Source organism: Miscanthus floridulus, chromosome 1, assembly GCF_019320115.1.
Source record: "Miscanthus floridulus cultivar M001 chromosome 1, ASM1932011v1, whole genome shotgun sequence".
Lineage (NCBI taxonomy): Eukaryota > Viridiplantae > Streptophyta > Magnoliopsida > Poales > Poaceae > Miscanthus > Miscanthus floridulus.
Window position 1 is genome coordinate 172301585 of NC_089580.1, and position 9956 is coordinate 172311540.

The 9956-nt window shown below is 50.6% G+C and overlaps 1 long non-coding RNA gene across 1 annotated transcript; it reads right to left on the reverse strand.

The window, feature by feature from the left end:
• Positions 1–2442: 2442 nt before the first annotated feature.
• Positions 2443–2949, reverse strand: LOC136502354 (uncharacterized). Its single transcript, XR_010770518.1, has 3 exons — positions 2856–2949; positions 2653–2746; positions 2443–2571 (listed from the first exon to the last, which is right to left on the reverse strand). It is a non-coding gene; the product is annotated as an uncharacterized lncRNA (long non-coding RNA).
• Between the last annotated feature and the right edge of the window lie 7007 nt (positions 2950–9956).

Sequence of the window (9956 nt, forward strand, 5' to 3'; positions counted from 1 at the left end):
ACATGCCTGAGCATCCCGGCCGAAAGCAAAATAGCTGAAAAGAAGCTTGAGCTCGCCGATGAGGGTAGCTAAAAGCTAAACACCCGAAACAAAAAGCAAATTGGCCAAGTCGACCGAAGTCTAACTTCAAAAGACCCTCCAGCACTTCGTTCCGAAAAGCAAGGGGCTCGGGGGCTACAACCGGATGGATGTACTTTTTCTTCAAGAAAGCACTCGGATGCCAAAGTTTATCGAAGCTACATTCTATGCCGAGTCGTTTTACATAGTGCGGGCGAAAGGTTGCTAACACAAAGATCTACATCTAACAAAGTCATAACACGGACAAAGCACTCGACGAATCACAAAGGAAGAATAAAAGAAAAGTATTCGACAAATCGAGGGGCCTCGTAAGAATGACACACAGAGTTGTTTTGTGGAGCAGAGACGAGAACAGAACAAGGTACTCAACAAGTCAAATAACTTCAACCGCACCCAAGCAAAGAGTACATCAACAAGAATAAAGAATCTTCATTTAAAAAGGAGTGTAATATTACAAGGAGATGCTCAATCGAGTCAGGCGTTGTCATCAGAAGGGGAAATGTCAATATTTAGACCATCTACAATCCTACTGGCTAGATCTTCGACCTCAGGCTCCATCTTTTCAACGGCGTCAAGATATTCTTGGCTTTCAGCTTCTTCCGCTATCTTGAAGAGAGGCGCCTCCGGAGCAAGGACCCGGACCTAGGCCAGCACATTTTTGGTACATACTTGGGCACACCTCTTCGCGAACTCTTGGAAACGAGTCGAAATTCGGGGAATGAACTGCGCCCAAGATTGCCCGTCATCCGCCGAAGTCCGGAGGACGTCGGCTACCGAACGAAAAGATTTCCACAAGGCATTCCAATTCTCGGTAGCCATCGCCAGCTTCCCAGACAGGCCTTCAATGGTTTTTTGGGCCTGCACAAGATCTCTGTCAGCTCCATGCCTAATCAGCCTAGCAAGGGCGAGTTCTTCCTCAGCATGAGTATTTACCTCCTCAGCTCTATTATGACTAGAACGGACAAGGGTTTTCATTTCATCAATACTCTCCGAGAGCTTTTGTTTCTCAACTCGGAGAGCTAGAACAGAACACCAAAGAACAAGTCAGCGGAAAAAGAAGTCAAAGTACAAGAAGAAACAGGCAGAACCCGCGGCACCTTTGCTTTCATTCTTCGCGGACTCCACCGCAGCATCTCTCTGTTTCTCCGTTTCCACTACCCGGGCGCGAAGGGCTTTCTCCTCCTTTTGGTGCAATTGACGCTCCGTCTCCAACTCGGCCCGGAGAAGGTCAAGATCGGCTTTCAGAGTGTCCACCTCCGAAGACAACTTCCTCTCATTTTCAGATGAGAAAAAGAAGCCAGAATGATCACGAGAAAAAGACTGAGCAGGAAGAGGCAAAGAGAAACAGGGCGTAAGGATAGAAGAAAAACAAGCATGCAAAAGAAAAGTGGCAGTAAAATTTACCTGGAGCTTTTCACCAAAAGAAGTCGCGAGGGTCGACAAGCTCCCCCAGGCTGCGGTCAGCTCCGATAACCGATGAGTGGCATCGAACTGTTGCACCACGTCATCGGACAGGGAAGGGCCGCCGGAGGCAAAAGAAGGGGAAAGAGAAGCCGGCTGGGGCGAAGCAGGAGCGACCAGAGCAACCTCCAGGGAAGCCGGAGCCAAATCCCCAGAAGAACCCGGCGCGACGGCCACAGTTACCTCTGGAGCAACCAAGCCCGCAACTCCGCCAGGTAGCTCTGAAGCCCCCGCCACGACTTCATCAACAGAATGTTGTGAGTCTCGAGGCTCAGAACTCGTTGGCGCGACGGGAAGCAGAGAAGAAGTCGATGGAGAAATTAGAGAAGACGAAGCACTGAAAAGTGATAAAAGGAAGCACCAATAAGAGCCAGAGGAAGAAAGATAAAAGCCAAAAAGATGAAGCAAGAATCTACTCACCCGACTACTTTTTTCTTTGCGAAGCCAAGAGAAGGCCTCGCAGGGGGAACCACGACGGCGAAGACGTCCCTATCACCCAGCGACGGGAGCGGGACAGCCGACAACGGAGCCACGGAAGAAGCCGGAGCTAGAGCCGTGGAAGAACTCCGCACCAGAGGAGCAGTACAGCTCGGGGCAGAGGAAACCAAAGAACTCGACCCCGGAGCTTCGGAAGAAGTCGGCACGAGAGCATCGGAAGAACTCACACCCAACCTCCGATTACTTCAAAAAAGTTCAAGACTAAGATTAAAAACAAAGAGGAAAAATTCAATGCGACAAGAATATGAAAAACAACTCACCACCGCATGATAAGGGGAACTTCATCATCCTCTTCTTCCTCAGCCAGCGAAACCAGAGCACCCACTGAAAAAGAGATGAAAAGTACTCGGGTCAAGAGAAAAACATGAAAATAAAAGAACAAAGAGTACTAAATGTGCTCACCTAAGAGCATGCTAGCAACAACTGGAGTACCTGAAGGAGTACTTGGTTTGCGAGGCTTCTTGGAGACAGGCAAGCCAGATGAAGACCCGTCCATTCGCCCCCTCTTCGGGACGCTGCGAGGACCGCGAGGGACTAGACGAGGAACATACTCTTCATATACATCATCAAATCTGAAAGATACCCCAGGAAGGGCTGTAAAAGTTTGAGACTTACTAATTACAGAAGTACCGGCTAGATGATCCCCAGCCTCCGCCACAGCAGGGAGAACATCAAGGCGGATCGGATCAACAAAGTTCCGCCCAAGCACCTACGAAAAAAGGCAAAACACCAAGACACGGAAAAACTAAGCAAGAACGGACGCAGAAAGAGTACATAAAGAACTCAAGTAAAAAGAAAAAGGAGGATAGACAACTCACAGCTGGGGGCGGGTTGTTGGCCGAGTACTCAGGGACGGCAGGAGGAATGACGCTCACTCCTTTCAGCATTTTCTGGAGACGCTCGAGTACCTCCTCACCGGTCAGCTCAAGAGCTGGGACCATGCACGAAGAATCCTCGGCCCCAGAATACTCAAAGCCGAGATGTCCCCGCTCTTTCAAGGGCTGAACCCGACGACGAAGAAAACTTGAGACAATACCAAAGCCGGTCAATCCTTGCTATTTCAGTGTACTAATCCTATCAAGGAGAGGTTGGATCGCTTGAATCTCAGCAGGAGACTCAAGCTTTTTGTCCCACCGGTCGTTTGCCACAGGATCGGATCCGGAGTGGACAACAAGAGAAGGGATCAAATTGGCAGCGTAAAACCACTCGGCGCGCCAATCCTTGACAGAATCGACCAGGTCATAATAAAAAAACTTGATTTTGAGACCCTGGCGAAACTGAATCCCGCAACCGCCAAGAACACTGGTTTCCTCGCGGCGGGGTTGAGGTTTCAGGCGAAAGAAAAAACGAAAAAGAGATAGAGAAGGAGGAATCCCAAGGAAGGCTTCACAAAGATGGACAAAAACAGAAAGATGGAGAACGGCATTGGGGGTTAGATGGTTCAAACTAACCCCGAAATACCCAAGAAACTGATGAAGGAAGACGGAAGCAGGAAGATAGAGACCAGCGCGGACAAAAGAGACAAAAAGGACAATCTCACCAGGACCCAGGGCCAGAACCCGGTGCTCGCCCGGAACTCTCCATTCAGCGATGACTTTGTCCTGGATCAAGCCATCACTAACGAGCTCGCGCAGCTAGTCTTCGCTGGTTGTTGGAGCCGGCCAAACCTTCTGAGCTGCCCTCATGGCCACGAACTCCTGGTTTTCAATCAAAGACAGCGACGACTCCTCGTCCACAAAGGTCGCCTGAGATTTGCTTGCGGTCTTCTTCTTTCCCATGAATTGGCGGAAGCAACAAAGGCGCTAAGGAGGATGAAGCTAGAATGAAGGTGCTCGGGCGATAACGACAATGACGGCGGCGGTTTTCTGAGAACTAGGGTTTAAAGGAAAGAGCTGGGTGACAAGGGAAAGAAGATAAAAGGTCTTTAAATAGATTTCTCAGTGATACAAACGGCCCATAAGGCCCGTTAAAGCACATCGTGGGAAAGCAACGGTCCATTTACCGACGCAGCTAAAACGATGGAGGGCACGAATCCACACAACAGTACGAACCAACGGGCAGATATCAGACTTATCCGCAGCAACGCAACAGGGTTATCAGATGACCACAGGAACAACTCGTTGAACCAAGAAGAAAGAAAGGGCTACCTCACAAGTAACAAAAGAACCCGGTTATATAAGAAAGAACTCGGTAGTCTCATGAATGATAGGGATCACAACAGAAGAGTCAAAGACAACTCAGAAGACAAGATTCGTTACATTACAATCGACTTCAAAAATAGAAGATTACAAACCCTACAAGACCCAACGAACTCGGCATCACGAAAAGCAAAGTAGCAAAGAGGAACACGGACACGACTAGGCTCTGGAATGACTACGTGTCCCAAATTGCTACTCGGAAGGACAGACCGCCATCAGCTACACTGTTTTCTTCAAAGGACGAACGCAGTGCATCCAAGGCGGAAATCGGCAGCACGGCAGGGCAACATGGAGTAGAGAAGGCCGGCGGGCATCTGTCTACCCAAGACCGATGTGATGCTGGATATGGTGTTGATCTGCACCGGACGGTCTCAAGACAGGCGACGAGGATCAACCCAGAACTGCCGGATGAAGGAACGAAGCCCACATCACAAGACTTCCTCCAACTACCACCACGTACATCCTGGCACAATGCTGTCGCGGGATTAGCCTACCTCTAATCCCTATCACAAGACTTCCTCCAGCTATGACAAGACATACAGGAACTACAAAATATGCCCGGGGGCTGCTCTACTTCACAAACTACCATGTTCACAGCCAAGAAGGTTTCAACAGAATGTCCAATGGATGAAAGCAAGCACTCCGGGACAGTATTTATAGGCCAAAGGATCGGCGCACATGGACCAGGAGTACCAACGAAATACGCCCAACAAAGGACACAGTGAAAAGACAGGACTCAATAATAGATGACTCAGGCGAGAAGAAAAAGTACTCGAAGACGGGCATATTTGGAAGAATATACCAGCACAGTACAACCCGTGAACAAAAGGCATTTACGCTCAACCACCACCATACAACTACATCTGGCAACAGCAGACTATCAAAGAATACGCCAAGACCTCGCATCTGAGTTCTTCCTGAAACAAAAGAACCCGGACATAAGCTCGGAAGCTGCATGCCACGAAACAACTCGGATAACGAAATAATCCAAGTCTCGGGGACTACTTCAGAACACAAATTTTTCAAACAACATAAAGGATCAAGACCCTCCAACTTTTTGTTCCAAATAGCAAGAGGCTCGGGGGCTACACTCAACCACTTCAAGACATTACGACAAAAGAACCCGGAACGATCCATATTCGAGTTCTTTTTAATAAAACTTCAACGAACAATCAGAGCAACTTCAAGACAAGATCCTCCAGCTCCTTGTTCCAAATAGCAAGAGGCTCGGGGGCTACAACCAGATAGATGCATTTTTTCTTCAAAAAAGCACTCGCGACTCAAAGATCCCAAGAAGCGCTACAAGGTCTCACTCCAGAAAGCACTCGGATGACATTTTGTTCCTACCCAACAAGACTTGAAGGAGCAGAGCGAGACTTTCGGAGCTCAACCATGAAGTGCTCGGGGGCTTGTCGATGCGGGACCCATAGGATACCCCGCAAGAGAGAGAGAAGATCTAGTCCAACTAGGATCCTTCCCATGTAATCTTAGTAGTATAACTATTAAGTAATCCTACTAGGAAGCCTCATTATAAACTAACTAGGACTCTGGCCTCCTAACTATATAAAGGAGGGCAGGGCTCCTAAGATAGGACGACCATTGTACAACACAACTCTTGACAATCAATCCAACGCAAAGGCTAAGGCCGACTGGACGTAAGGTTATTACTTGATCTACGATCGAGGGCCTGAACCAGGATAAATCGACTGTGTCTTGCGTTAACCATCGAGTTCGGCACACGCCGAAGCCCGAACATACTGCCCCGGGTACCCCCATGGCAGGCTATCGGTGGTAAAACATCGACAGGCTCTCCAGGGCCTGCTGGGCTTCCTCTGTCTAGATGAAACTGTCCATCTTTTTGAGGAGTTTGTAGAGTGGCATGCCTCGTTTGCCGAGCCAGGAGATGAATCGACTTAGGGTAGCCAGACAGCCAGTGAGCCTTTGCACACCCTTGACATTAAGTATGGGACCCATGTTGGAGATGGCCGTGATTTTTTCGGGGTTGGCCTCGATGCCATGCTCGAACACAATATATCCTAGCAGCTTCCCCTTTGGAACCCTAAAAACATATTTTTTGGGATTCAGCCTGATGTTGAACCTTCAAAGGTTTGAGAATGTCCTGGCCAAGTTAGCGATCAGGTCACAGGCTTGAGCTATTTTGACCACTATGTCATCAACATAGACGACGATCGTTGGTCTTGGCCGCTTGGTTTGATTAGGCTGATCGAGTGGGCCAATTTGGTTGGCAAAGCATTGCTGCATGCACCTCTAGTAGGTGGTGCCAGCGTTCTTCAAGCCAAATGGCATGGTTACGTAGCAGTATGAACCATACGGGGTGATGAACAAGGTTGCGAGCTGATCAGACTCTTTCATCATGATCTGGTGATAGCCTGAGTAGGCATCCAGAAAGGAGAGGATCTCGCAACCTGAGGTGGAGTCGACTATCTGGTCTATGTGCAGCAAAGGAAAGTGATCCTTCGGACATGCTTTGTTGAGGCCTGTATAGTCAACACATATTCTCCACTTTCTGGTCTTCTTTTTAACAAGAATGGGATTGGCAAACCAGTCGGAGTAGAATACCTCTCTGATGAATCCGACTGCAAGGACTTTGGTGATCTCTTCGCCTATGGCCCTATGCCTCTCGTTGTCGAAGCGACATAGGTGCTGCTTGGTGGGCTTTGAGCCTAGGATGAGGCGCAGTGCGTGCTCAGTGCCCCCCCCCATGGTATGCCCGGCATGTCAGAAGGCTGCCATGCGAAGACATTAGGGTTGTCGTGTAGGAAGTCGATGAGCTCGCGTTCCTTTTTGGCTAGGAGCTGGGTCCTAATCTGAACCATCTTGGTTGGGTTGGTGGGGTCGATTCCCACCACCTTGGTTTCCTCGAGCGGTCGAAAGGCCATTGAGGAGGTTGGTTGGTTGTAGTCTGGGACTACCGAGATCGATGATTCACCGAGCTGCGGGAGCTCGGACGAGTTGACGACCGCAGTGGTGAGCTCATAGTGCTCACGGTCGCACATGAAGGCGTGTGAGAAGGCGCTGCTCATGGTGATGACACCATTTGGTCCCAACATCTTCAACTTGAGGTAGGTGTAGTTGGAGATTGCTATGAATTTTGCATAGCATGGCTGCCCCAAGATGACATGGTAGGATCCTAGAAAGTCCACCACTTCAAAGGTGAGAACCTCTGAGCGAAAGTTGGCTCATCTACCGAACGTGATGGGCATGTCGATCTACCTAAGCGGGTATGCCTGTGCTCCTGAGATCACTCCGTGAAAGGGAGAGCCCGCTAGGTGGAGCTCTGATAAGGGGATATGCATGGTGTCAAGGGTGTCAACGTAGAGGATGTTGAGGCCGCTGCCTCCGTCCATCAGCACCTTGGTGAGGCGCTTCTTGTGGACTATGGGATTGACGATGAGCGGGTAGCATCCTGGTCTTGTGATATGGGAGGGATGGTCCCTCTGATTAAAGGTGATTGGAGATTCTAACTAGCTGAGGAAGGAGGGGACGACCGTCTCGATGGTGCATGCTTCCCTATAGTGTACCTTGTGCTGGCGCTAGGACCACATGGCATCAGATCCCCTAAAGATCATGATGCATTCATTGGCATTGGGGAAACCATCTCCGTCCTTGCCCGCCATGCCTCCTTTCTTGGCTGCCACCTATTTACCGTCCTCTTCTTTCAGCATGCTAGCCTGTCATAGGAAACGTTTGAGGAGCTCATAGTCCTTGTAGAGGTGTTTGATGGGGTAGGCGTGGTTGGTGCAAGGGCTATCCATGAGCTTGTTAAAATGGTTAGGCAGGCCCTGTTAGGGCTGCTTGCCCGTGCGGTCAGTTGTGGCAACCAACACGGAGTTGTCTAGTCGGCTTCGGTCCTTTTTGTTCTTCTTGCCTCTCTATGTAGAGGGGCCCTCGTCTTGGTCCATGTGCTTAGCCTTGACTTTGTCTTGGCCTCCATTGAAGACCGCTCTGATCGCTTCCTTGCCGAAGGCATGGTTCGTGGTGATGTCGAGTAGGTCGCGGGTGGTACGGGGCTTTAGGCATCCAAACTTGTGGATTAGGGACTCACAGGTCGTCCCAGAGAGAAACACGCTGATGATGTTTGCGTCGACAACATCAGGGAGCTAGTTGCATCGTTGGGAGGACCTACGAATGTAGTCCTGTAGGGACTTGCTGGGCTCCTACTAGCAACTGTTGAGGTCCCAGGAGTTCCCAGGGTAGACATACATCCCCTAGAAATTCCCGATGAAGACCCTCTTGAGGTCTGCCCAATTGCGGATGCTGTCGTGTGGGAGGAATTCAAGCCATGCTCAAACATATTCTCCCACATAGATGGAGAGATACTGAATGATGAAATAGTCACCATCCACGCCTCTAGCTCGGCAGGCAAGCCAGAAATCTTCATGCCAAATACCAGGGTTTGTCTCCCCAATGTACTTGGTGATGTTGGTGGGTGGTCGGAAGCGCTATGGGAACGGCGCTCTCTGGATACACCGGTCAAAGGTCCATGGCCCTGGACCCTCAGGGCTGGGACTCTAGTCATCTGATCGACGACCATGCCTAGGGCGCGTTTCACCGCTCCCATCGATGGTTTGGTCGGGATCCATGTTGCCTGCTCTTGCCACCACCCGGTGGACATCATCATTGTGCTGGGCCTGATGCTAGTTGCTGATGATGCTATGAGCATCCTGGTGTGGACTAGGCCGCTTGTGTACTGACGATTGGTGGGGAGCAGGCGCCAGGTCAGACCATGGCGCGACTACCGCCCCCGAGCCACACGTGGCGGCTGTAGCGGTGAGCAAATGGAGCGATCAATCTAGCGTGTCCCTGTTTCCCTAGTGGGGAGAGAGGGCATGTATTAGAGTCATGATGCAGAGCTTTCTGCCTATTGAACAGCGGTGGCTTCTACTAGAACCCAGAGGTTCTAGTAGACTGCCCACTCCTGGGGGTCGATGGGCTCGGGAACGCCACGCAGAAGCATTGCCGCAGCGGTGACTTTCTAGCTAGCCCGAGTGAACTATGGGATATCGTTCCCCTCATTCATGATGTCATGTTGGACTTGACGGGCGTGACCCCGGGCGCCACCCGCCAGGCCATGTGCATGGGGCGCAATGTGTTGTACCGAATGCGCCATCGTAGGCGGCGGCTGGTTCTACCGCCCTTGTCGTAATTCCTCATAGTGCGCTTGTATAGACACGAGGGCCCCTGCACATGGGTCCAGAGGGGTGTGAGTCTGCGCAGATTCCCCAACTACCGGTGGCTGTCCTAGAGCGTCCACCATAGCGCACTCTCGGGACGGACGGTGGCGAGGTGCCACGTCGCTGATGCTGGAGCCGTTGCTCTCACCCTCACCATCTAGGAGTTTGTGGAGAGTGGTTGGAGCATAGCTCACCATTCCCACGAATTTAGATGTGAGGGGGGATGGTGCCAGCATCCTTCGAAGCCCCCGAGCATACACATCCATGGGGGCGCGAGGCCATAGGGGAACCGAACGTTCGGTGTTCGTGGCACGGGCAGTATGATCCATGTGGATGATCGGCAGGAGATAGTAGATAAAGAGTAAATAATAGTATGCATATTACTTATAGCAGGGTTTGAGCAGAGAGTTTGCTCAGAATGGCACATAGATGCCGCGTCGTTGAAGTCGTGCATCCCAGAGTCGATGGAGGGTGCCCCTCCGATAGGTGCCTAGATGAGTGCCTCCTCACAGAGGTGTAGTACGTC